Source organism: Mus caroli, unplaced genomic scaffold (assembly GCF_978045245.1).
Source record: "Mus caroli unplaced genomic scaffold, Mus_caroli_1 scaffold_14, whole genome shotgun sequence".
In the NCBI taxonomy this organism is placed as follows: domain Eukaryota; kingdom Metazoa; phylum Chordata; class Mammalia; order Rodentia; family Muridae; genus Mus; species Mus caroli.
Window position 1 is genome coordinate 88,888,185 of NW_028227269.1, and position 26,798 is coordinate 88,914,982.

The following is a 26,798-nucleotide window of genomic DNA, read 5'->3' on the forward strand; positions in this document are numbered from 1 at the left end:
GAATTGATTCTAGTATAGTGGGCACAGAAGAGAACTGGCTTCCAGAGGAGTGGGTGCCCTAATGGGAAGAGGAAGAATTGAAGATGAAATCCACTCTGCAAAGAGCCCGATGAGATCACAGCTCTCTTCTTGTCACCCCTCCATGCTGAGAACATGGAGACAAGGCAGATTTCCTCTGAGATGGAGCAAACTGTACAGGACAAAGAATCTCTGTCCTCAGTCTTTGGAAGCTTGTAGCGCATATTAGGAGTCATTGATATTGTTCAGTCCTTACATTTTAGCTAGATCAGTAGTTCTCTTCCAACTCTAAGAAATTTTAATGTGTGTGTGTGTGTGTGTGTGTGTGTGTGTGTGAGAAAGAGAGAGGGGAGGGTGGGGGGATTCATACTGTTAATTCTAGAAGACAGAAAATTAGTAGAGCTTTGGAAATCACTGACCACAATTCCCATTTCCAGAGTATAAAAACAATGAAGTCACATGGCATTTTGAGATCATAAGAAATTTGATATTACTTATCTTGTACCAAAGTGTGCATAAAATTTTTCCATCTTTTTTCCTTCTATATAAAATAGATTTTTTTCTTTTATAATGTATCATGATTATAGTTTCCCTTCCCTCACACCACTCAGGTTTTCTTCACCTCAATTCCATCTGGATCCATCCCATTTATGTCTATCATAAGAAAGCACAGGCTTCTATGATACAATAATAATATTTTATATATATACATATATGTGTGTATATATATATATATATATTCCTACACATTGGAATTTGACAAAAAAAAAAAAAAAAAAAAAACAGAAGAAATAGAATCCAAGAGAAGATACAAGAAACAGAAAGCTACTCACTCATACACTGAAGAATCCCATTGAAAGCCAGGATATATAAGCAAGGAAGCTATAGGGTAAAAAGAGAAAAAAAATAATAATATTTTTAAAAAGGAAGAGCTGAGACATGACATTAAGAGACAAGAACCTTCCATCATTGTACTAGAAAAATTGCAGGGAATACACCATTGAAGTTCAAAGGATTTGTGGCTGCCTTGGTCTTCTGGTAGCTCGAAGACACTACCATACAGAAGGAAAGGCTCTATGTGAGCACCAGCTAAACGTTTTCATGTTTAATGAGATGTGTAGGTGTTGTCTTCAGCAACAAAGCACTGTGTTCAATTCATAAAAAGCATCCTATAGACTGGAATGTTTGGGGATTCCCATGAGACCCCTTTGGCCAACCAATTACTTGTAATCCAATCCTAGTACTAGAAATTTCATTGGTGACAGGGATGACCACCTGGGGCTCTGCCTCATCCATTATTTATTCATTTTATATAGATTGACTTCATATATGTATCTATTTTAGGAAGTTTCTATTGTTTAGATTTCTATACTACCCTCAACTATCCCTTAATTTTAGCTGTCTCTCTTGGTATTCATTCCATTGTCCCCTCTCCCTAACTCCTCTCCACTTGATCATCCTATTCCAGTACCCTTCCTTGACATGCATTTATAATTATCTATTCTATTTACATTTCATAGGGAGATCTATCAACCCCCAATCCCTAAACCTCAGTCCCTTATACTATACCTAGTATCTACGGTTCTACAACTTGTAGCTTGGTTATCATTGACTCAACAATTAATATCCACATACAAGCTAATACATACCATATTCCATTGTAGAAATTTACCACATTTTTAAAACCATTTCATCCACTGACAGACATCTAAGCTTTTTCTAATTTCTGGCTATTATGAATAGATCAGCCATGAACATGACTCAACAAGTGGGAGGATGGAGTGATCTGTGAGTATATACCCAAGAGGGATAGAGCTGGAGCTTGAAGTGAATCAATTCCCAACATCCTTAGGATGACCACACTGATTTCCATAATGGTTGTACAGGTTTGCACCTCTGCTAGCAATGGGTGAGCCTTACCCTTACTCCATATCCTCACTAGCATGAGTTTTCCTTTCCTTTGTTGGTCTCAGATATTCTGACAGGTGTATGTTGAAATCTCAGGGGTAAGTGCTCTGCACGTCCCTAATGATGAAGGATGCTGAACATTTTGTATTTTTCTCTCATCATCACAGCTTCTTCCCCCTCAACTCTAGTTCCTCTGGTCCCATTCCCCTATCTTCTCAGCACATCTTTCAAGCACGACAGGTTGGAGGTTGAATATTTTGTAGATGGGTTGGTGTCCCAGTCCTAATATTAGAAGCCATGTCTGATTACATAAGATGGTTGGTTCAGGCTCTGTATCCTCCAATACTTGGAGTCCTCGTTAGGGTCACCTTCATAGGTTTCAAGTAGTTTCTACTGTACTAGGATTTTACTTAACCCCTCCCTCAAGAGCTCCCCAATTTCAGTAGCCTTTCCTTGTGAGTTACTAGGGAATTGTTGCTGGATTTGGAGACTGGGAGAAGTTTGGGGAAGAAAGGTTGAAGGGGAAGATCTGTGTGATACACTGGAGATGGAGGGGTGAAGACCGGAAGCTATAGCAGGTGTTCTGCTAAAGAGCTGGGGATAAGACTGGGTAATTGGATATTAAGAAGAGTAGTGTGATAGGTGAAGATCTGCAGTTTGCCTACCTGCTTTCCTGGCAGGAGTGGCCTACATGTTACCAGGAATGCCTTCCACGAGTGGAGGTTAGAATATAGCAATGTAGGGGACGTTTGGAAAGGAAGACATATATCGAGTGATCCACTCGATATATGGCATAGGGCAAGGCTCTGCATCAAGTGGTCTGCTACAGAGCTGGGGATAAGACTAGGGCCATTGGATTTAGAGGTCAGCAGGAAGAGGTGAAATCTTCAGCTAGCCTACCTGCTTCCCTGGCTGAAGTCAAGTATACATATAAATTAAATTATAAACAAAAATAACTAAATTTTAACAACATGCCTATATAAATTATCTTTAAAGTTCTTTGGTCTTCTCTTAAAACCAAAATAAAAAGTATAGATTGTGTCTAGTTTTAGGAAAATTTAAGTGGAAAATCTAAAGATAATCAGTAAAAAAAAAAAAATTCCTTTCTTTGTTAAAATCTATTTACCTCAGTGATCTTTTCTATGACAGCTTTTTCTTCCAGAAGCACCTAAGATATTTTAAAACTGAATTTTGGAATAAAACACAAATTCCAGAAGAAAATGCTGTGTACAATAAAACATTAAAAGAAGTCATCTATATTTTAAGATGTTTTTGTCTGGATCAAGTTCTGAAGTCTGAAGTGATATCTGCATTTTGTAACAAATAAATATTTTCCTAATGATCTAATCTCACTGAGTGAGAGAAAAAGTCAAATTCCGTACAATGACCCTAAGGACCCCACAGTCTCTTGCTCCTGCCACTAAGGCTCTCCTGCATCCTCAATTTTCTTTCCTCCCTGCTGTACCATGGGCTCAACTTTCTCCAACCATACCCATCTTCTAATTGCTCATATATTATATGACAGGTATACTCCACCGTATGGCCTCTGCAATCTTACTCTACTCTGATGAGATTGCTTTTCCCTGTGGGACATATAAAAGAATTGATGTTTTTGTCTCACTTAAAATCTTCTCTGAAGGCCACCTGGCTGAGAATTGACAGAAGTTTTTGTAAAACATGAGGCTCCATTATTCCTACAACTTACCTTTTGTAATCCTAGGAGGTGCCATGCATGTGACTGGAGGACAAAAAATAAACTGATCATGTCTAGCTGTGAATCTCACTTGCATTTTACAAGCTACATCTACCCTGATAAGGTATGCTCACAGGTACAATATTGGCAAAAATGTTATGAGAGTAACCAAACACTTCATGATTGGAATTAAGAACCACCTCAAAAGATGGAACTCATACCTAGCACTATTTCTTGGACCAAATTTGTAGCTAGATAGATAATAGACCAAAGGAGAGAATGCTAAATGGAAATAAACAGACTTTTAATGAGTTATCAGTATTCCCATAGGTGGTTGCATCTCACAGCATTCATCAAGAAGTTTCTAGTAGTAGATCTCCATTAACACAGAGATACTTTACTGGTAAACACGCAGAGAATATTTACTGAAGAGTCTTCAGCCCTCAGTGTGATACCTACATCACATCTCCTAAGGCTCAGATATAATCACGGTGGAGAAGAAGGAAGGAGTTTAAGAGCCCAAGATGGTAGATGACTATAAAAATATAACAATTTTCCAGGCAAAACAGGGCAGTTTCACATATGAATTCAATTGCAATTGGTAACAGAATTTGTACGAGATCTATGCAAATACAAGCCAGAGTAAATCTCAGCAATGAAGGAGATATAATTCCCACCCTTTGCTGAGAAGTTCTTGGGAATTGATAGCTGTTCAGAAATGGACAGGGACATTTTGCTCAGTGATTGATGGTCATTAGAAATTTAACCCAAGAAAGGCTGATGCACAAACATAAAACTTAGCAGAAGACCTGTGAATCTTGTGTGAAACCATGGCTTTATGACTATTCTACCCTAAAACAGTGAGTGTACTGTGTACACCATACTTTAACAGTGAAAAGCACAAGTAATGTAAAGACATTCTTTTCCTTGATCTAGTGTCAACATTGATTAAGTAAAGTCATGTAGTTCCTGATTTCCTATATCCAAATGTTTTAAGTGTTTTGTGTTCAGTTGCTTTCAATGTCTACAAGAATGTGTGCTACAGTTAGAAAGAGCAACTAAGAAATTCATTTGGAATAACAAAAAAACTAAGATAGTGAAAACTATTCACAACAATAAAAGAACTTATAGGGGAATCTCCATCCCTGACTTCAAGCTGTATTACAGAGCAATAATGATAAAAAAAAACTGTAGGGTATTCATACAGATACAGGCAGGAAGATCAATGGAATAGAACTGAGAGCCCAGAAATGAACCAACACACCCATGGTTATGTAATCTTTGACGAAGGAGCTAAGACCATCCAGTGGAAAAGAGACAGCATTTTCAACAGCTGGTGTTGATTCAACTGGTAGTCAGCATGTAGAAGAATGCAAATCAATCCATTCTTATCTCCAAGTGCAAAGCTCAAGTCCAAATGGATCAAGGACCTCCACATAAAACCAGAACACTGAAACTAATAGAAGAGAAAGTGGGGAAGAGCCTCAAACACATGGGCACAGGGGAAATTTTCCTGAACAGAAAACCAATGGCTTATGCTTCAAGGTCAACAATAGACAAATAGGGCCTCATAAAATTGCAAAGCTTCTGTAATTCATAGGACACTGTCAATAGGACAAAAGAGCAACCAACAGATTGGGAAAAGATCTTTACCAACCCTCCATCCAATAGAGGACTAATATCCAATACATACAAAGAACTCAAGAAGTTAGACTCCAGCAAACCAAATAACCCTATTAAAAATGGTGTACAGAGCTAAACAAAAAATTATCAACTGAGGAATATCGAATGGCCAAGAAGCACCTAAAGAAATGTTCAACATCCTTACTCATTAGGGAAATGCAAATCAAAACAACCCTGAGATTCCACCTCACACCAGTCAGAATGGCTAAGTTAAAAAACTCAGGTGACAGCAGATGCTAGTGAGGATGTGGAGAAAGAGGAACGCTCCTCCATTGTTGGTGGGATTGCAAGCTGGAAAAACCAGTCTGGAAATCAGACTATGTCCTCAGAAAATTGGACATAGTATTATCTTAGGACCCAGCTATACCACTCCTGGGCATATACCCAAAAGATTCTCCAATATAAAACAAGGACACATGCTCCACTATGCTCATAGCAGCCTTATTTATAATAACCCAATTTGGAATGAACCCAGATGTCCTTCAACAGAGGAATGAATACAGAAAATGTGGTACATTTATACAATGGAGTACCACTCAGCTATTAAAAACAATGGCTTCATGAAATTCTTATACAAATGGATGGACCTAGAAAATATCATCCTGAGTGAGGTAACCCAATCACAAAAGAACACACATGGTATGCATTCAATTATAACTGGATATTAACCCAAAAGCTCGGAATACCCAAGATACAATTCACAGAACACATTAAGCTCAAGAAGAAGGAAGACCAAAGTGTGGATCCTTCAGTCCTTCTTAGAAGGGGGAACAAAATACTCACAGGAGCAAATATGGAAACAAAGTGTGGAGCAGAGACTAAAGGAAAGGTCATTGAGAGACTGCCACACCTGGGGATCCATCCCATCTACAGTCACCAAAAGCAGACACTATAGTGGATGCCAAGAAGTGCATGCTGGCAGGAGTCTGATATAGCTGTCTCCTGAGAGGCTCTGCCAAAGCCTGACAAATACAGTGGCAGATGCTCAGAGCCAACCATTGGACTGAGCATGGGGTGTTCAATGGAGGAGTTAGAAAGGACTGAAGGAGCTGAAGGGATTTGCAACCCCATAGGAAGAACTACAATATCAATAAACCAGACACCCCCAGAGCTCCCAGGGACTAAACCACCAACCAAAGAGAACACATGGAGGGACCCATGGATCCAGCCCCATATTTAGCAGAGCATGACCTTGCTGGGCATTGATGGGAGGAAAGGCACTTGGTCCTGTGAAGACTCGATGCCCTAGTGTAGGGGAATGCTAGGGCTGGCCAGCAGGAATGGGTGGTTCTGTGGGTTAACACCCTCATAAAAGCAGGGGGAAGGAGGATGGGATAGTGGATTTCTGGGTGGGGAGGGATCATGAAAGGTGATAACATTTGAAATGTAAATAAAGAAAATATCCAATTAAAAAAAGACCAAAAAAGCGAATTCTAAGGAATTCTTTCATTTTATGTAACTTGTTTGTTTGTTTGCTTGCTTACTTGCTTGCTTGCTTACTTGGTTGATGGACAAATGGTAGTTGTCAAGCTGCTTTATCATGTAAAGTTAATATTTATATTTTACTTTGGCATCTTCCAAACAGCCCATAATAGGCTGATGATTATTAAAGTTGTGGGCCTCAGGAACAAAGATAATTTTAATCCTTCATTATATTTATTACCTTGCAAAGCCAGAGTTCTCTTCTGAGTATTACAAGGAGTGCTAGCAAGTCACAATTGTAACTTTTCCTTCCCCATTCCCTTGGTAAGTGAACTCATTTATTTTTCAGGCCAAACATCTCAAATTCCTTACTAGTAGGGGGTTAGAACAAACAGTTTATGTATACCAGCTAGTTTGATAACAATCTTTTCTGATGAATTCACAAACATGAAGTACCCCAGGGAAAGGTTAGTTGAATTGAACCTGTGAACTTGTTTTTGGAATGAACATCAGACTATGAGTTAGAAGATCCAACTTTTTCATTTTACACTGCTCTTTATTAATTATTTGTTATGGACAAGTTATTTAACCTTCCTATGCCTCATTTTTCTCTTCTTCCTAGAAGAATAAAAACATTGTTTTATTCTTTTACCACCCTCCCCCCCCCCAAGGAATATGTGAGAAATATGTAAAATGATGCATTTGTATCACTTTCCAAGCTCACTGCTATTGCATAAATGTTGTTTGTTTCCAATAATTTGATGCTGTTCAGCTCCTGTCTCATCTTTGCCTGGGTGATGTGCATCTCTTTGAGCAGTTAATCCACAAGCTGCACAAGTGACTTAGCTGCATTGGACATTTGTGAAACTGTTTTAAAATAGTTTTGAAGGGTTTTTTCCCCCAGAGATATTTTTGTGATTTTTCTACCAGCTATATTGACTCTAGGCAAAATCATGCAAGTATATTTCCAATATCTTCCATTATTCTATTGCATTACCAATCTTGGACTTTAAAATGTCCTTATTTTATCTTCAGAATTTCTAATCCTTCCTCTGATTTTGGCAATAGAAGAAATGGTCTTAGAATAACTGTGCTAATTTCTCGGCAATGCATGGAGGGAACATACCCTTGGTTCCCACTCTCTAATAAAGCTCATCAAATGTTATCTACCTGAAATTATGTTTAGCCAAATGGAGTCATTCTGGTTGTTTTCTATTGACTTAATTTAAATGTTAGATGTTATGATTTTTTAAAGCCTTAGGTCAAAGACCATAAAGGCCTTTCTAGTTCTCTTTCTTCCACAGGTCTCCCCATTACACTTTCTTCTGTCAATTTAATGTTTGTTTATTCTATTCATATTATTAACAAGGAAGTCTTTTCTGGCCTCAAGACTAAATTAATTTCTCCCAACAAATGTTACTTCTCACAGAATTATTGTTTTTGTTGATGTTATATTTTAAGAAAGGGATTTGTTTGTATATGCATGTGCATGCATGCATGTCTTTGTCCTCTCTCTCTCTCTCTCTCTCTGTGTGTCTGTGTGTCTGTGTGTCTGTGTGCGTCTGTGTATCTTAGTATCTATTGGGTCTTAAATATCTCAATCTATGAGCTGGCTTTAAAGTGGTAATCATTCTGTCTCTACTGTTCAACAGCTAGTATTATAAGCATGCACCAGTTATTTTATTATTCTTTCATCGTTTTAACTCTATATGTATTTGACAAATTATAGTGCTGTCCTTCCTAATGCTATCAACTTCCAAGAGAAAACAGACTATCACATATTTTACCTTTCATCTTTTTTTTTTTGCCCCAAAGCCTAGAATATATAAGATGCTGAATAAATAGTAAATGCATTGGCAGTCCTAATTATGAAAAATTAATGTCTACATTCAAACGATTTTAGTGTGGAATCATTTTCAAAGCTAGCCAAAGAAGGCCAGTGAAGTTTCTTAATGTCAAGCCTAACCTTGATCTCTGTTCTAGTGGTGTGATGTCAGGACTGATTTCCTTGGATGACTTTGGGAAGATGGAAGCAAGTAGCCATCAACAATTCATCTGGTTGCTGGGAGATCTGATGTGAGCACAGAGAAAATGAGAATTCCTGATGTCAGAAAAGAGAGATGAAGTGTGGCCATCTCATAGGCAAGAAAAGCTGGTCAAGATGCCTCTTCTGTCTTTTATACTCTCTTGCTCTGATCACTAGTGCTCCCATCTCTGGATCAGAATGAACCAGATTTGCCAAGGCTATCATATTCCTATGTTAAGCATCACTGAGCTTACATCATAGGGCAGGCATTGCTAGAAGAAGGGGCCTTTGTGAGAGGAGATCATAGAAATCAGGTAACAGGAATTATAATAAACCCAAACTATATATCCACTATAGGTGGAATTCTGTAAGTTTATAAGGAGATGTTGATTAGACAGGAAATATATATGAATACTCAATATAATCATAGTTACTTTGGTTTTCCTCAAAAAACTGTTCCAGGAGTCAGGGTTCCAAAGGTAGGGTAGCACATAAAACCTCTAGTTTCTTCCATTTCTTTTATTCATCCCAATGCACTTAGATGCCATCACTGGAATTCAGTGACTGGATGTTATGGCCATAAGCTCATCACATGGGCTAAGAGGAACAGATCCATTACTGCGGGTGCTACAGAAATACTTCTGTAATTCCCCATTCTTCACTGAACTGCTTCCCACATCCATGTAATGTGTGCTGTGTTTTGGTATCATGAGCTTCCTTTATTTTACCTTTGTCATGTTTCTGTACTTTAAACATTTTGTAATTCACACACTATAAATATGGACATATATAAGGCACTCTGATATTTCAATAAGTGAATATAATGAATCATACTAACTGATTATCCATCAGCTCAAACATTTATCATTTCATTTTGTTGGAAACACTCAAAATCCTCTCTCCTGGTGGCTTTACATTTTGTTCTACTTATTTTTAATTTTTTTCATTGATCATATTGTTTCCTTTCTCAGAGCATCCTCAGAACCCACTCCCTACTCACAACATTTCAGATTATTTCTTTCTCATACAGGAAAGACAAAAACAAACTAAAACCAGAAAAGCATGGAGAGAGAGAGAGAGAGAGAGAGAGAGAGAGAGAGAGAGAGAGAGAGAGAGAGAGAGAGAATAGGAAGGGGAAGAAAGAGGAAAAGACAGACAGGCAGACAGAAAAACAACAAAACATGGATTCTGTTTTGTTTCATTCAAAGCCTTCCTTGGAATGTTATGAATATACCCAGTTTTACTCCACTAAAGAAAACTGGTTTTCCTTCTTCCGGCCACCATCAGTTGAAAATAGCTTCTTGGTTAGGAGGGAGACTTTATACCCACCCACTCCACTCCTCTCTTCTAAGGTCTTAGCTTGTTTGAACTTGTGTGGATCTAGCATGTGGTGTCAGTCTCTGTGAGCTCATGTGTGCATCAGCCTTGTTGTGTCTGGAAAAGGCTGTTTCCTGGGAATCCTCAACTACCCCTGGCTCTTACCATCTTCCATCCTCTTCTTCCTTTAGATCCCAAAGTTTTTCAGGGAGGGGTGTGATACAAATGTCTTATTTAAAGCTAAGTGCTTTCTACTAGCTCTTTGGAAGTAGAAACTGTCAACTTGAAAAGCAAACTGTCAATATCCTGCTGCCCTTCCCATTCATTTGTTTGGGTATTTAAAAGCTGAAATCAAACAGCCATAGAAAATCCTAAAGCATAATCCTTCCTAAACTCTGATGATCCTTCCCTGCGGAGGAAACGACTTCAGAGCCGCTGCTTCACGGCCACTGATCCTAAAGGTCACACTTAGCTGAAGCCCAGTGAAGAACTATACTCCTATAAGGTGCATTTTTCACCCTTCCCTTTGGCACATGCATTCTGTTGCTCTTCAAGGGCAGAAGCTTCTCCCCCATAACCATGCCCCGTGCTGTGAGGCTATGAGCTTAGATGAGGCAAACTCTGGGAGAGCAAGCTCTTGTGCTAGGCTCCATTCCTTAGGAGCTTGAAGTCTGTCCTCTACAGCTTAATCCTTCTCTAGGCATTGATCCCTAGTCATTCAGGACTTACCCACCAATGAAGTACTATGTGTTGGCCCTTCAGAAATAAAACCCTCAAACACTTTCACTGATTTAAAACATAATAGGATTCTTATCTCTACCTTTGCTTTCCTTTGTCAAATTCATGGAAACTGGGGAGGAGAAATGAAGTTTCCAGGGTTTTTGTTTGGCACCTGTAGAAAACATATGTTCCTCTGGTGTCAAAACTTGCTTCTATTACTCTTCCTAAGAAGTGTTTAAAATGAGAACATCAAAGTAGAAGAGTTTATAGATAGGAACCAACTGGTACTGTCTCCAAAAATGTCATCATGGATGTTTCAGGAATGTTTGTTGTCCTATATTATGTTGTGTGCTTTGCAAAAGAATGAAATGCTTCAGTCCTCTTAGGTTGCATAATTAGTATCAGATGATGCATGAAGTGCAGTTGTTCAGCCCCTGAGTGATTTGGCTCCAAAGAGGCCAACAGCAAGTTGGCAATTTCTCTACCACTCAAATCATAGCTGGCTACTCTGTCTATAGGACATTATTCCAGCTTCATCATTGTGTGCCCAGCATGTCTGAGCTCCTAGTAGTTTATAGAACACAGAAGGAGGCACATTAGATGGTTTTTAGACCCAATTCATCATTCTGGTTGTCAATAAAGGGTAGCAACAATAGGTCTAAGATGTGGTTATAATTGCAGAGTGCTTTTATAGCAATAACACCAATTGTTTAAATTGCTGCAAGAACCTTCATTTATTCTAAAATTTTCATAGGGAGACTAACAGAATCAGAAAAGCTATTTATAGAAAAAGAATGAACTAGTTGTTATCCTGACTCACCTTTACAAGGTCACTATCTAACCGAACTTTGGCATCATGGAAGACTTGAGAACATTCTTAAGACTTCATTCATGACCTTGTTTTCCAGAATGACATCCTATAGAAGTAGATTACAAGGCCCTATTTGAATCATGTTCAGTAATAACTCTTTGGCCAATACAAGCCATTGGATCATGCCCAGAACTCCTGCAGAGGGGATAAAGCAAGTCATAAGCATCAGGAAATGTGACTCAGTTGTGACCAAGACACACTGATACATCAATCTTCTATGAGTTTGGAAGATGAATTTCTCACAAAGATTATATACTTTCTCAAGGTGCCTCTTAGAGATTATAGAAAGTAGTCATTATTGGATCAGAACAATAACAATAAGAAAAGCAGTAGCTAACAGTTCTCCTTGAAACTCTCAGGGAAAAAAACTCACTTGGATGTTCTGAGAAATAACTAGAAGACAACACAGGAAGCTAACTTCCTACTAGATCTTGGTAACATAATTTGGATAATAATAGAAGTGTGCCTTCTTTTCTAGTCAAAACCTGGCAAAACCTGACACACAGGAGTTATAGGGAATGAGAACAAAAGTAAACATGTAGAATATTTTTAAACCCACACTATTTGTGGGGAGCCATTTCAGGTTGTAAACAGGTCAGCCGGATGGAAATCTACTCCAGGTACTAAACAAGCCCATGTTTGGTGGATGGCCCACCCTTAATCCCTGATTGGCTGAGCAAACCTGCCTGGTGAGGTGATGTGATCTGTGGTGATTGGTGGGGGCGTGGTTGTGGCTGGAGTGGAGAAAAACACTTGTAACCAGAGAGGCTGGGGGATTTTTAAAGAGAAGCTGCCTGAGTAAACTGCTTTAAGAAGAACCTGGTGGTTGTGTCTTTCTTGCTGGTCAAGTGGGACTCGACAAATGGTGCCAAAGAATTCTGGGACCCGATTCCAGAGATCCATCCCATGATCAGCATCCAAACGCTGACACCATTGCATTCACTAGCAAGATTTTGCTGAAAGGACCCAGATATAGCTGTCTCTTGTGAGACTATGCCGGGGGCCTGGCAAACACAGAAGTGGATGCTCACAGTCAGCTAGTGAATGGATCACAGGGCCCCCAATGGAGAAGCTGGAGAAAGTACCCAAGGAGCTGAAGGGATCCGCAACCCTATGGATGGAACAACATTATGAACTAACCAGTACCCCGGAGCTCTTGACTCTACCTGCATATGTATCAAAAGATGGCCTAATCAGCCATCACTGGAAAGAGAGGCCCATTGGACATGCAAACTTTATATGCCCCAGTACAGGGGAACGCCAGGGCCAAAAAAATGGGAATGGGTGGGTAGGGAAGTAGGGGGGAGGGTATGGGGGACTTTTGGGATAGCATTGGAAATGTAATTGAGGAAAATATGTAATAAAAAATAAATAAAAATTTTAAAAAAGAGGTTCAGAACTTTCTGCAGTCAGGGTCTGTCAACAGGATGAGTATGGTAAGTAACTCAGTATCCCGGGATTGGGATTAGGCTCTCGGTAAAGAGACAGTAAGGTTCTCAGTAAAGAGACAGTAAGGCTCTCAGTAAAGAGACAAATAGGCTCTCCTGCTCTGGAGACAATAAGGCTCTCCGGCTCTGGAGAGGAGAAAGTGAAAGTAAGAGAGAAAGTGAAAATAAGAGGGTAATAGGGACGGTCTATGGGTTACTCTCTTTTTCTAGCCATTTGAGTAATTTTTCTGAGGGCGTAAATGACTAGGTATGGGGTCGTCACAGTCACACCCAATTTTTTCAGCACTCGATGAGCTGCTAAGAGCGAAGGGTGCAAAACTCAAAAAGCATACCATTCAAGCCTTCCTCGAGGAGTGTGACAAGGTTGCTCCTTGGTTTGCCGTGTCCGGCCATTTGACTCCTGCTAGCTGGAGTAGATTGGGAAGAGACCTAGATTTCTCCTGGGAGCAGGGTGTCCTTAAAGAAGGTACTAGAGCAGTGTGGAAACTAGTGAATAGCTGTTTAGAAGATGAACATTGTTGTCAAGCAGTGGAATCAGGCAAGCAAACACTAGAACAATTGAAGGAAGAGAGATCTTTAAAGTCCTAAACGGAGAGCTCATCTAGCTCTGAAAGTGGATCAGAGGAGGATATAGAGGAGCTAGCACGGGAGTTAGGAAGAAGCTCCTTGTATCCTGATTTTACAAGATTAAAGAAAGATAAGGAAGGGCATAATGGGATGTTTCAACCATATGTGTTTGAGCTGCCCATTACCTTAGGGGGCAGGGATTTGTTAAAAATAGTATCCTGTTTAGGAGCAAGGATCGCCCCTACAACTGTTTGGCCTCAAAGGATACAGCTGAGGGTTCATTCCTTGCATACTTTGTTTCAAATTTTAGAAGGAGACTCAGAGTTAAGTTCCAAAAGGGAATTAACACCTGAGGCTACAAAGGCCCTTACCCTAGTGGAAGAAGAATTGATTAAAGCCCAGCTTCAGCGTTGTAGAGAAGGGTTACCCATCATTTTGATAATATTACCTACTGAGATGCAACCCACAGGATTATTGTGGCAAGAAGGTTCATTGTTATGGATCCATTCCAAAATATCTGCTGGGAGGATATTAGATCATTACCCTACAGCAGTGGCTTCTTTAGCCTTGTTGGGAATTCAGCATTGTTTACAATATTTTGATATAAAACCCAGCTCTATTGTAATCCCTTATGATGGGTATCAGCAAAAGGTCCTAACAGCAAATATTGATGAGTGGGCTATTTTAGCCTGTATTAATGAGGGCCCATTTGATAATCATTATCCCAAACATCCGTTAATGACCTTTTTTAAGGAACATCCAATCATTTTCCCTTAAGTGGTGAGGAAAAAACCCATTAAGGATGCAGTTAACGTGTTTACTGATGGATCAAAAACCGGATGTGGAGTATATATGGTAGAGGGGAAAGATCCTGTGGTCAGGCAGTATTATCCCTGTACTCCACAGATGGTGGAATTACAAATAGTTGTTGAGGTCATTAAGGATTGTGATTTTCCTTTTAATCTAATTTCAGATTCACAATATGTAGTTAATTTAGTTTTATCCCTAGAAGTGGCAGGCTAAATAAAAGCTTCTAGTACCATCCAAGCCTTGGCCTTACAATTACAGAAGTTGCTGTGGGAAAGACGCCAGCCATTATATATTGGACATATCCATGCCCGTAGTGGGCTTCCAGGACCCTTAAGTAGGGGAAATGATATTGTGGATAATTGTACTCATATAGAGTTCATATTTTTAGCATCCCCTATAGAGTTAGCCTCATAATTTCATTCTAAATTTCATGTTAATGCTAAAACTCTGCAGAGAAAATTTGGAATCTCTAGAGCACAAGCTCAGGATGTAGCCACTACCTGTGGATGTTGCCTTGAGTTTCAACACCCACCTTCTTATGGAGTGAATCCTAGAGGATTGCTCCCTCTACAGGTGTGGCAAATGGATGTGACACATTTTTCAGAATTTGGCAAATTGAAATACGTTCATGTATCCATTGACACGTGTTCAGGAATAGTTTATGCATCTCCCATGGCAGGGGAGAAGGCCTCCCATGTTATACAGCATTGTTTGGAGGCCTGGGCAGCTTGGGGTAAACCCCAACAACTTAAAACAGACAATGGCCCTGCATATACTGCCAAAACCCTGGTGTCTTTTTGTCAACCGATGGAAGTAAAAGTTAAACACAGCCTACCATATAATCCTCAAGGCCAGGGAATCATTGAACGAGCACATAGATCCTTAAAAGAATTATTAATAAAACAAAAAGGGGGAATAGGCTATGGCCATACCCCAAAGATAAGAATTTCATTAGCTCTTTTTACCTTAAATTTTTTGCAATTGGATAAGGAAGGTCACTCTGCTACTGAACGACATGCTAATACCAGCCCCAGTAAACTGGGGTATGCTAAATGGAAGGTTGTGCTTACAGGATCATGGAATGGTCCGGATCCCGTGTTAGCCTGGGGGAGAGGGTCTGTTTGCATGTTTCCACAGAATCGCACAGAGCCAGTGTGGGTTCCAGAGCAGCTAGTGCAACACTGTCAAAATGAAGAAGCTGATCTTGCTGGTGATGAGCATGTGTCTGCCCCTGATGGGTGCGGAACCCAGATGGGGAATACTGTCGGTGTTAAGAAATTGGACTGTAAAATTTTGATGGCAAGATGAATGAGCTTCACTCAGCGATTGTCATCGTGAATTCTACCTGAGTGGATCCTGGCTTGGCATCGGGAAAGAATGGACTGGGATAGGTGCCCTCGCTGTGGCCCTTGTTTTGGCATGCATGTTGGGTGTATGGTGTATGTGTCGGTTGTGGAATGCCCAGGTCCACACTGCCGCCATGGTGGTGCAAGCTCTTGCCACAGTGGAAGCAGGGCAGTCACCTCAGATTTGGCTTGCTGCCATGAAGAATGAACAATGAAGCCATCACTCCGTAGGGTTGTACAGCTAAGCACTGCACAGAGGTTAGTCTGAAAGCTGTTTGACAATCTCTGGGAGGTATATCTGGTTGAGTGTCCTAGTGTCCTTCCCCCAGGAAAAACGGCAGGTCAGGGCTGCTCTGGGTAAAAACCTGTGAGCCTAAGAGTCAATCCTGTACATGGCCCCTATTTCTGCACACTGGGGATCAGACCTCTATCTTCACCCACGGAGCTTGTTCAAAGAAATATAAAAGGGGGGATTGTGGGGAGCCATTCCAGGCTGTAAACAGGTCAGCCGGATGGAAATCTACTCCAGGTAGTAAACAAGTCCATGTTTGGTGGATGGCCCACCCTTAATCCCTGATTGGCTGAACAAGCCTGCCTGGTGAGGTGATGTGACCTTTGGTGATTGGTGGGGGCGTGGTTGTGGCTGGAGTGGAGAAAAACACTTGTAACCAGAGAGGCTGGGGGATTTTTTAAAGAGAAGCTGCCTGAGTAAACTGCTTTAAGAAGAACCTGGTGGTTGCGTCTTTCTTGCTGGTCAAATGGGACGCGACAGCTCTTCATTCGTCTTTCCCCCAATTTTTAAAACTCCATTTAACACATATGCTTTTATGATTTTCATAATTTATAGTAAAATAACCAAGTTGGATATCTGGTTCTCCTCTGGACAGCATACAATTTAATATAACTTCTTAGTCAGTGTTCTTTGCTGTAAAGAAACACTATGACCACAGCTACTCATATAAAAGAAAGCATTTAACTGGGGCTGGCTTTTAGTTGCAGAAGTTAGTCCATGATCATCATGGCAGAGAACATGGTGATTGAGTAGTAGCTGAGTGTGGCATCCTTACCAACAGGCCTAGAGAGAGAAAGAAAAACATTGGCCCAAGTGTGGGCTTTTGAAAGACCCAAAGCCCACCCCAGTGACATACTTCCTCTAACAAGGTTATACCTTCTAATTTTATCAAAGAGCCCCACTCCTTTGTGGCTAAGCATTCAAATATATGATCCTATGAGACCATTCTTATTTGAACCCCCACACCTAGATTGTAAAAATTCACAGTACCAATCTCCACTACAGGGACATAGCTATCCCACATATTTATGAAGTAAATGCCATATACTTTTTTCTCTTTGGTCTGATGTTGGGTGGTGCTAAATTTTTTTTTTTTTAGGAAGAAAATCATGCAGATTTAGGCATAGATTCTCTCTCCATTCCCTTTAACTACTACAATAAACAAGAGGAAACTACAAGGATATTCCTTGCCAATTACTGGTGACAGAAGATTTCTTTGAGGAGAAAGTAATCTTATTAACATTCCAGATGGGAACATATGCTGATTTTTATACTGTGTGATGATATTACCACATTCAAAAAAACAAAATACAAAAAACAAAAACCTGCACTGGGAAGTGGTCTAGCTCACACAGGGTTTCCAATTAAGGAAAGATATGAAAAAGAATATGCCCATCCCCAGGAAAAAAAGGAAGGACGGGCCATTTCTGTAGGATGTAGGCTCATTATTATTCTAGCTATGGTTTATAATTTTTTTGCACCTGACAGACTCTCATCCACTACTCAGCCAAATTGACTGTCAGCCACTTGACCCCTTTCAGCTCAGTTAGTCCACAGTGGAAAAGTGAATGCTTATGCCATTATTGCCTGTCTTCTTAAGCAGTAATACTTGATTTTTGCCTCAGCTAGACATCCAGAATAATATTTCTTGCCCTTCTAATATGTATTAGGCATCGCTCTACACATTAGGGTTACAACTGTGACTAAAATACAGCCTTTGTTTAAAGATACTTCTGTGTAAGAGTCAAAGAGTGATAAAGATAGTAGACATGTATTCAAATCATGGAATGGCACATACTGATAATATTGTAAGAAAAGACACTCAGCTACCAATTGTTCATGACAAGGAAGACAGAATGAAACAGTCTAACAGCTACTTGGAGATGCTGTAGCTAAATAATAAGGCTCACCTTACTGAGACCTCAGGGTTTGTAAACATCTGGTCTTAGTACACAGATGAGCATGCTGGGACTATATTTACATCTCCTGTCTTTAAGAGTTAAAGTGAAACAATCTTCTTTTGTCCAAATTGGGGCACTTCCAAGAGACAAAAGGCAATACCAATTTTAATTAATTCAGAAGCAACGGTATCCATGGGATGATCTTGAGTGGATCAAGGCATGTAATGACAATTATTTCATTTATGAGAAAATCCCACTATCACTCTAGAAAACTAAAAAATCATTTCCCATGGACTCATTAAAGCCCTTTCACGTATATTAATTATTTAATTTAATTTCTTGAGGAAAAGAAAGCCTCTCACAATTAATTCTTATTTAAAAGAAAAAGAAAAAAAAACGATTTAAATAGAGTTCAAGAAAGTTTCTGGCATTTTCTAAATTCAATATTCAAACATTTAGAGTCCCTATTTAAATATAATTTTCAACTAAGAGGATCTGTATAAACAATAAGTCATCAAGCATTTATTAAGCATATAATAAACACCAGGTTCTGGAAGGCAGAACTCAATAGGAAAGGACCCTTTCCTGGAAGAAGCCCTAGTGAACTGATGAAAGAGTGCTGCATGTAGCTCACTATGTTTTTATGTATCAGAAATAGATAATAACCATGACTGGTTTCTCTCTCTTAGTTCCTCTGTCAGTCATCCCCAGAATGTAGAGACATAGGCTGAAGTTAAGTCAACATTATTGACAGGATATTTATGCCACTATTCCCATCATGTCCATGCATTCCTGAAAAATGAATATGAAACCACCTTTGACTTTATCTTTGTGGGTGTTATAGTTTCAATATAAAATGTATCCCAAATCTTGTGTGTTGAGTGCTTAATCCCAAATTGGTAGTTTTACTATGCTGGATGGCTTAAACTTTAGAACATAGATATATTGTTAAATGTTGTACCCTCAACCCCACACTCACCCATTCCTGTCTTTCCTTCCTGGCCACCATGAAACAAGCTGCTCTATTCTACAATGTGTTTCCACCCTGGATATCCAGCTGCTAATAAAATGAAACTCCTCAGAACTCAGGAACCAAAATAAATCTTTTCTTCCTTTAAATAATTTTTCTCTGCTATTTACCACAGCAATAAGAAATGCATCATAACACAGTGTGAATGCTATAAAAACAAGAAGTGGGTATGAACACTATTTTGAGAAACTAAGTAAAATAACAGCATATTGGGGGGGGGCTAGTTTCTTGTTTATCTTCCTCTTGCTATTCTAACATAATATAAAAATATACAATTGGTTTCAGTCCAAGACTTCTGAGTTATAACTCCTACAATCTTTGCAGTGGTGCAAGAAGAATCTTTTGTCCCAATATTTGGTCTCTGGTGCTGATTCCTTTCACAGAGTTCCAAAACTCCTTAGAATCTTGTAGGTGGTCAGAATATATTTCATTTTCCCTAACAAAGCAACTTTGGTGAGTATCTAAAACACTAGAAATATTAATTCATGATCAGGAATTCTAACTTCCATCCCCCAACCCTATCCCCTGGTTGGATGAGGCTAAAACAGTGAATCCTGTCTCTGTGGCAAAGCCTCTGTAAGGACTCCAAAGTTTTCAGTTTGGTGAGAATCTTGGTGGCTCAACATATAGAGGAATTTGGGAGTGTTATGCTACAAGTGGATTTGATATTAAGACATGGAACAATTTTTGGAGGATTCGCCAGCATGGGAGACTAGAACTTCCACAAGCATCTTACAGTTCAGACCCATTAGATTAGAGTTAATGAACGCAAGCATTGCCTTGTCTTACCTTCTCATGCGTTGTCTACTAGGAAACTGATCTTTGGGACCAATTGAACATAAATCTCGGGGATTTATAAACAGCAAGCATTGTTTTTTCACAATTCTAGAGATAGACATATGCAATGAAGTCACCAACTAATCTGGTAAATGCTGATGGCACCCTTCCTCTAGATGGCCATTCCTCACAACAAATGCATTTTGGCAAGGGAGGGTTTCATGCTTCTTAGTAGGAGCACTAATCCCATTTTTAAGAGTAGACATCTCATGATCTGACCATCCCTAATGATCCTCCACTCCAAACACCGTCACATAAGAGATCAGTTTTGACATGTGAATTTTGGTGGAATACAAACATCCAGACCACAGGAGAACCCAATTAAATCAATTGGCTTTCTGTCCTTGGGCATTTGTGGGTTAGAATTTTTCACCAGTTGCTAAAGATAGCCATTGACCCTACTTGGAAGAATTTCAGGGAACTTGAAGAGAACGTGGAGGGAAGGTCTAGAGCTAAAACATACTCTTATAAAGTAAAAAAAAAAAAGCTTAGCACAGAGGAAAACTGACTTCAAGAGACACCAGAGAAAAGAGCACCACTGAACCTTTTGGAAAACAAGCAAGGGAAGTGGCAGCAGAGAGAACGTAATGGTAAAGTGTAACTGACCTTGCGGGTGATTCTGTTTCTTTCTAACCACTGTTGATACAGCAGCTGTTTTCAAATGTGTACTCAGTCACTCAGCAAGCTGGCATGGCTAATAATTGAGGAGTTATAAAAAGCTGGTATGTATTTTCCAAGAAATTGATAGGAACCCAAAGTTAGAAGACATTTTTACCCTACTCATTCCTTGCTGACAGGAGATAATGAACTGAGACCTCCAAGGCATCCGGGAGAACAGCAGCCTGCCACAGCCTATGAGCTTCCTAGTTCAAAAAACAATCCATGGCACTAGCCTGGCCTGACCTCCTCCAAGTTATATAACTCCGGTCCTTACATGTAAGTTGTGGAGACAGGAGAAATCCAATCACAGAGTTGGATGTAAAGATTTTTGTTAAGCCAAGTGCAGCAGTGAATGCACACTCGGAAAAGCCAATACCCATTGGCCAATTGGATTGAAGTAAAGGAGGCACAGCAGGAAGACTTTGGTATGTTGTAACCTGCTCAGCTTCCCACTTATGTGAAGTAACAGCCCAAGTGATGGGAGAAGATGGTCCAATAAACACCTTGATGATCACACCCCTTTCTTGCAAATCACTCAGATGAAGCCTCCCAGGTGGGTGTAGATGAGAAGAATCTCACTGCCCAAAACAGGGTAAAAACAATCTTAAAGCACAGGCATAACAGCCTCATCCATAACTCATGACATGCATCTTTACCATTACTTCTTCCATGCAGGTATTTGTTATGATAGTGAACATTCATCAGGCTGCTCAATGGAGTAGGCATGTAAGCTCAGGACAGCATTCTTAGCCTCAAGTGCATGATGCTGTAGGGGAATCAGACAAGTCAATGGTATGTCTTAACAAGGACAAGGAAAAGGTGTTCTCCTCTGGGAACCTAGTGACCAAAGTGTGAAGGGAAGTGAGTGAAGGTGAGATGAGACTTAGAGAAGTGATATCAACCTGTACCTGCAAGATTTAGTATGAGTCACCCCAGTAAAACTGTTAGGGATAAGCAGATGGGTGTGGTACACAAATTCTTTGCACAGAAGATCAGTACATCTAGTCTCAGTGAGCCCCACTTTCCAGTGTTTATAGATTGGCAAGCCACATATTAGACACACTGCCAAGCACTAAAATGAACAAGATACTCTTTCAGGTTTTAGTAACCTTGGAACTTAACAAGTCAGATTATTTTCATGCTTGTAAGACAAAGCATAATTTACATGCAGAATTTCTTGGAGGTCTGGTCAGTTGAGTTAATTTCCCTAGCCACTCTTTCCACCCCACAGTTTCCAGCCCAAGAAGAGAGTTGTTAGGGTTGCTGTCAATTAAATAACCATTAGGAGATGATTTTCCTATTTCAGTTCTTATACCATTGTGAGAAGGGCAAATAATTAAAAGCATTCTGCCTGTATTCACTGGAAGGATGGTCAATTTAATAGTGGGAACTAGCCTCTGTTGTACCTCATTATATCAGCATTGATTTGTTCTGTCTAGTCAGCACTATAAACTCCTGCAACTATGACCATACTAACTTCCTACTTAGGATTTATTCTTGACTGTTTTCTATTATTTCATTTTGGGTTGACAGTCCAGATCACATTGATAGGGTCTTTTAGGGACACCCTGCTCCCTCTGTGTTCGGTGTTTCCTCTACATCTCAGAAAATTTGCTTTATACTTGAATGCCTTATCCTGAAAAAACAAAAGTATCTAGAATGTATAAATTTGGGGCTGGAGAGATGGCACAGAGGTTAAGAGCACCAACTGCTCTTCTAGAGGTCCTGAGTTCAGTTCCCAGAACCCATATTGTAGCTCAAAACCATCTATAATGAGATTTGATTCCCTTTTCTGATGTGCAGACATACATATAAGCAGAATACTGTATACATACATAAATAAATCTTATTTGAAAAAATTATAAATTTCATATTTGAAAGGTACATACATACACAAAGGAAGAACTATCCCCTAGATACATCAAAGAACATAGAAGTCAGGGCAAACTGACTCAGGGAATTGTCTCCTGAATTGTAACTGATATTTTCAGTCATATGGGCTAGGACTCAATGGTTCATGGTTTATTAGAGACCTTTGGGTCCTCTATATAATCTTGTCTAGAATTATAAGAGAAGAACTCTAAGGGAAGGCTGTAGTGTGTGTCTCTTCTGGCTGGTGAAAGAACTGATCTTATTTTATCTCTTTTACCTCAATTTTCAGTAGGATTTTGTTGTCCACTGGGGCTCCAATCAAGCACAGTTTGCCCTGAACTCTGGTGTCTTGCCTCATGGTCTAAGTTCTGGCTGCCAAGGCACCAGGGCAGATCAGATTCCTGGCCTTCTGGATTGCCTCTGTCAGAATCTGGTCATGTAATGAAGTACAGCCTCTGCTTTTCCTGGCATTTCCCAACATCTGCTCTACTTCACTTGCATTTACTCCACTGGCTTTTGACAGGTCACTCTTCAGATGAAACCACTGTTGAAACTGGAGTCTGATGGATGATCCTCCACAGGGCTCTCTCTGGGAATGAGAGAAAAGCCAACAAACAAAGAGCCCCTTGAGGGCAAGCAATTAGGGTGCCGTTTCCTAGTTGTGATGCCTTCCCCCACCATTTCACTTCCTCTTCACTGCCCATCTTGACTTCTTCCCAAAGAGATTACAGCTGGGCCACAGAAATCAGTGCAAAGCAAGAAACTTAAGAGACTGAGAGAATGCATGATATGCCCCACAGGGCTCTGAGTTCATGGCATCCAGCTTCATGCCTACAATTAGAGATTACAATCATATTGCAAGACTAATTTTCCTTTCAAGTGTTGTAGAAAGACTACAGGCTTTTAGTGTTACCGTTTAAGAAATGGATAGGTGTGTTATGGCTCTGTTTATGTGCAGAGTTTGTAGCTTTCAGTACAGAATCAGAAAGTCAAGTTGACATTTCAGGATGCTGTTCAACCAAAACACAAAATCAAAACAACAGAAAAGCATTACTCTCACTGTATCCTGATAGTCGATCATGCTTCTAAGCATTGCTCACCCCAGCAGTTTGGATAACTAATCAAGAGCATCTTAGGAAGACTTAGAATATTTGACGGTATAGCCATATGACTCCTTGGTTTATACCTAAGGACTCTATACCCTGCCACAGAGATACTTGCCCGCTTATGTTTATTGCTGTTCCATTCAACAAGGCAAGAAAACATGACCAGCCTAGACATTCATCAACAGAATAGTGGAATATTCAAACTTTTGCAGTGGAATTACACTCAGCTATAAAGAAAACTGAAATGATGAAATTTTCAGGAAGATGCATTGATGTGATAAGTATTATATTAAGTGAGAAGATTCAAATAGAAAGAGAAAAATTCATTTTCTCTCTCATATATGGATTTCCTTCTTAATGCTTATAGGCATATAAATGAGATGTTAAGAGAGTGTGAGTCCAGGCTGTGAAACTAGACAGGAGTCTAGGAGAGGATAACAAGAGATGCTGAGAAGGGATAATGAGGACAAAAGGATATACATCGTGTGAAAGAAGAAAGGAGAGTACTAGGCGGGGTTAGTTTGGGAAAGGGGTAACAAAATTAAAATTTCTCAAAAAATCAGTAATGGCTAATATTTGTATGCTAATACTTTTTAATTAGGCTGGGAGAAATGTATGGTCAGGATAAAAGATTAATATCACACCCATTTCAGAAGCAAGTTATAATGAGACTTCCTCCACACTCATCATTTAATTTCCCAAGACAGAAGCACACTGTGAACTATTTGTATCCAAAACATAAATGGAATATTCTCTTATGACCAGGTTGGTGGAGGCTGGAGCTAAATTTGGAATTAGTACTCTCCTTGGGGTTATTGGTTTTTGTGTGTGTGTGTGTGTTTTTAATCACTAGGGATGGCTGTGTTGCTAAGTTCACCCAAGATTACAAAGGTTTTCAACCATCTCAGTATGCACATGGGTCAGAATGTGGTCCCACGGGGCAGCTGTCTCTTAACTACAAGTCCTAATCATATTCCTCTGGGGCTCTGCCACATCACAGCTTGGTGAGCATTGTTATCAAGACCTTATTTCGAGCTGTGGCTGCAACAATGGACTTATGCTCCACTTTTTTATTTTAACTTTTAAAATCAAGTCAAGTTTCGCTTGGTTTTCAGGGAAGACTTTTGATAACGGGGTTACAGACATCAGTGTTTTATTTGATTCTATGCATTTGTGATTTTTTTTTAAATCACCTTAAACTTCACTTTTCCAGAACTCTTTGAAACAGGCTTCTTCCTCCTGGGGAGGGAAAGACCAGCTTTCTTTCCCAGAAGAACTTTCAAGGGAAATCAGTCCCTGGGACCACAGGGATTGATGCTTACAAACCTTATCCTGTCCTCTGATCACAAGGTTATAAAATGTAAATGCCTGGAAAGGAAATACAAAGAGGAGAGCCATCTCTGTTGGCCACCTCCCCTCAGTAAATTCCACATCTCAGCTGCATTGTTATCTAACAGAAAATGAACATATCATATCAAACATAGCATTTCTTCAAAAAATAATTCCACATGGATATTTCTTCCTCTTCATAGCTATGTAGTAGATTCAGATACATTTTTAATTAATAAGTACCTGGGCACTTACTCAAACCTTGGCATTATCTTTGTCAGATGTCAGATGAGTACAGCAATTTAAACTGGAGCTTAGAGGCCAACGTTTTCAATCGTTCGTAGCAACAGTTCTCAACCTGTGGCTCACAACACCCTTGGGGACTGAATGGCCATTTCACAATGGTTGTACACCAGATATCCTGCAGATCAGACATTTACATTGACAATCCATACCAGTAGCAGAATTACAGTTATGATGTAGAGATGCAAATAGTTTTGTGGCTAGGGGCTCACCACAACATGAGAAACTGCATCTAATGGTCACGGCACTAGAAATGCTCTGTAGCATTCTGCTCCCCCCTAGTAACTCCTGGAACATGTTCTGAGAAAATAGTGTGTGACTGTACTCAGCTTTTGTTTGTTTGCTTGTTTCTTTGTTTTGTTTTGTATGTGGGTACTGTGGATCTGAATTTAGGGCCTCATGATTGTGTGGCAAACACTTTACCAAACTGTACCATCTCTCCAATCCATTTACTTATCCTCATATAGGTTTTTAAAAAAAATCCTTCACTTGGCAAGCATAAAACAGGAAGCATGGCCCCTCGTAACTCATAGGTTAAAATCAAGACATCTTACATAGAAAGAGGATGCTCTGTCAGCAGGTGCTGCCATGTCTCTCAAACAGACATAGAAAAGCCAGTTCTTTAGAAAGAGTTCTCTTCTCCAAGAAACCTCTAAAACAGGAGTGAAAATCCAGGCAGGGGAAGTCAAAGGAGGCTGCAACCTCTGACTGTCCTGACTTCATTCACAGAAGTCACCCTGAGAGCTGACAAGGGTATGCTCTCTCTGTGTCACAGAATTTCACCATGCCTATTGTAAATTCCTTAGCTGGCTCTATCTCCATGTATTTTTCCCTCTTCAGGAAAATACCTAAATGATTGCTTGTGTTTTGTTTCTGTTTCTTCCCTTATACATGCCCCTCTGGTTTTCCCATTAACTCTACCATGCACCCTGGCTTTGGTCCCACCATTCCACAGAGACTGCTCTTGTCAGAGGCAGCAGTGACTTCCATGTCTCCTCTCTTGTAATCTTCTGAAAGGAACACTTTCAGTCCTTCTCTCAACTCTTGTAACAATATCCATTTCTGCGTATTTTTCCTCCATTATTTGTTCCTCCTCCTTTCCTCCCCTTACCCATTTTCTGACCTTTTGAGTATTCCTGAGAATGTGCCTTGAACTCTTCATCCTCTTCCTTCCTTCCTTCCTTCCTTCCTTCCTTCCTTCCTTCCTTCCTTCCTTCCTCCCTCCCTCCCTTCTTCCCTCCCTCCCTCCCTTCCTTTCTTCTTTCTTTTCTTCCTTTTATTCCTGTATGTCTGACTTTGTATGTGTTTGGGAGGTATATGTTCCTATTGACAGTCACATAGAGCTATGCCTGTGTATAAGCAAGCATACATACGCATGTGTATATGTGGTATGGAGGCCACAGACTGACACTGAATGTTGCTCTTAAACCCTCTCTACCTTATTTTTCAAGAAATGACCTTCACTGAATCTAGAAATCACAGATTCAGGTAGGCTGGCTGGTCAGTGAGCACCAAGGATCCTTTTCTCTTTGCCTTGGAGAAGTGTGTGAATGTGTTCATCTCTTAATATGGGTTCTGGGTATCTGAACTTGGGTCCTCATGCTTTTATGGGAACCACTTTTTCAGAGACTAAAGCATA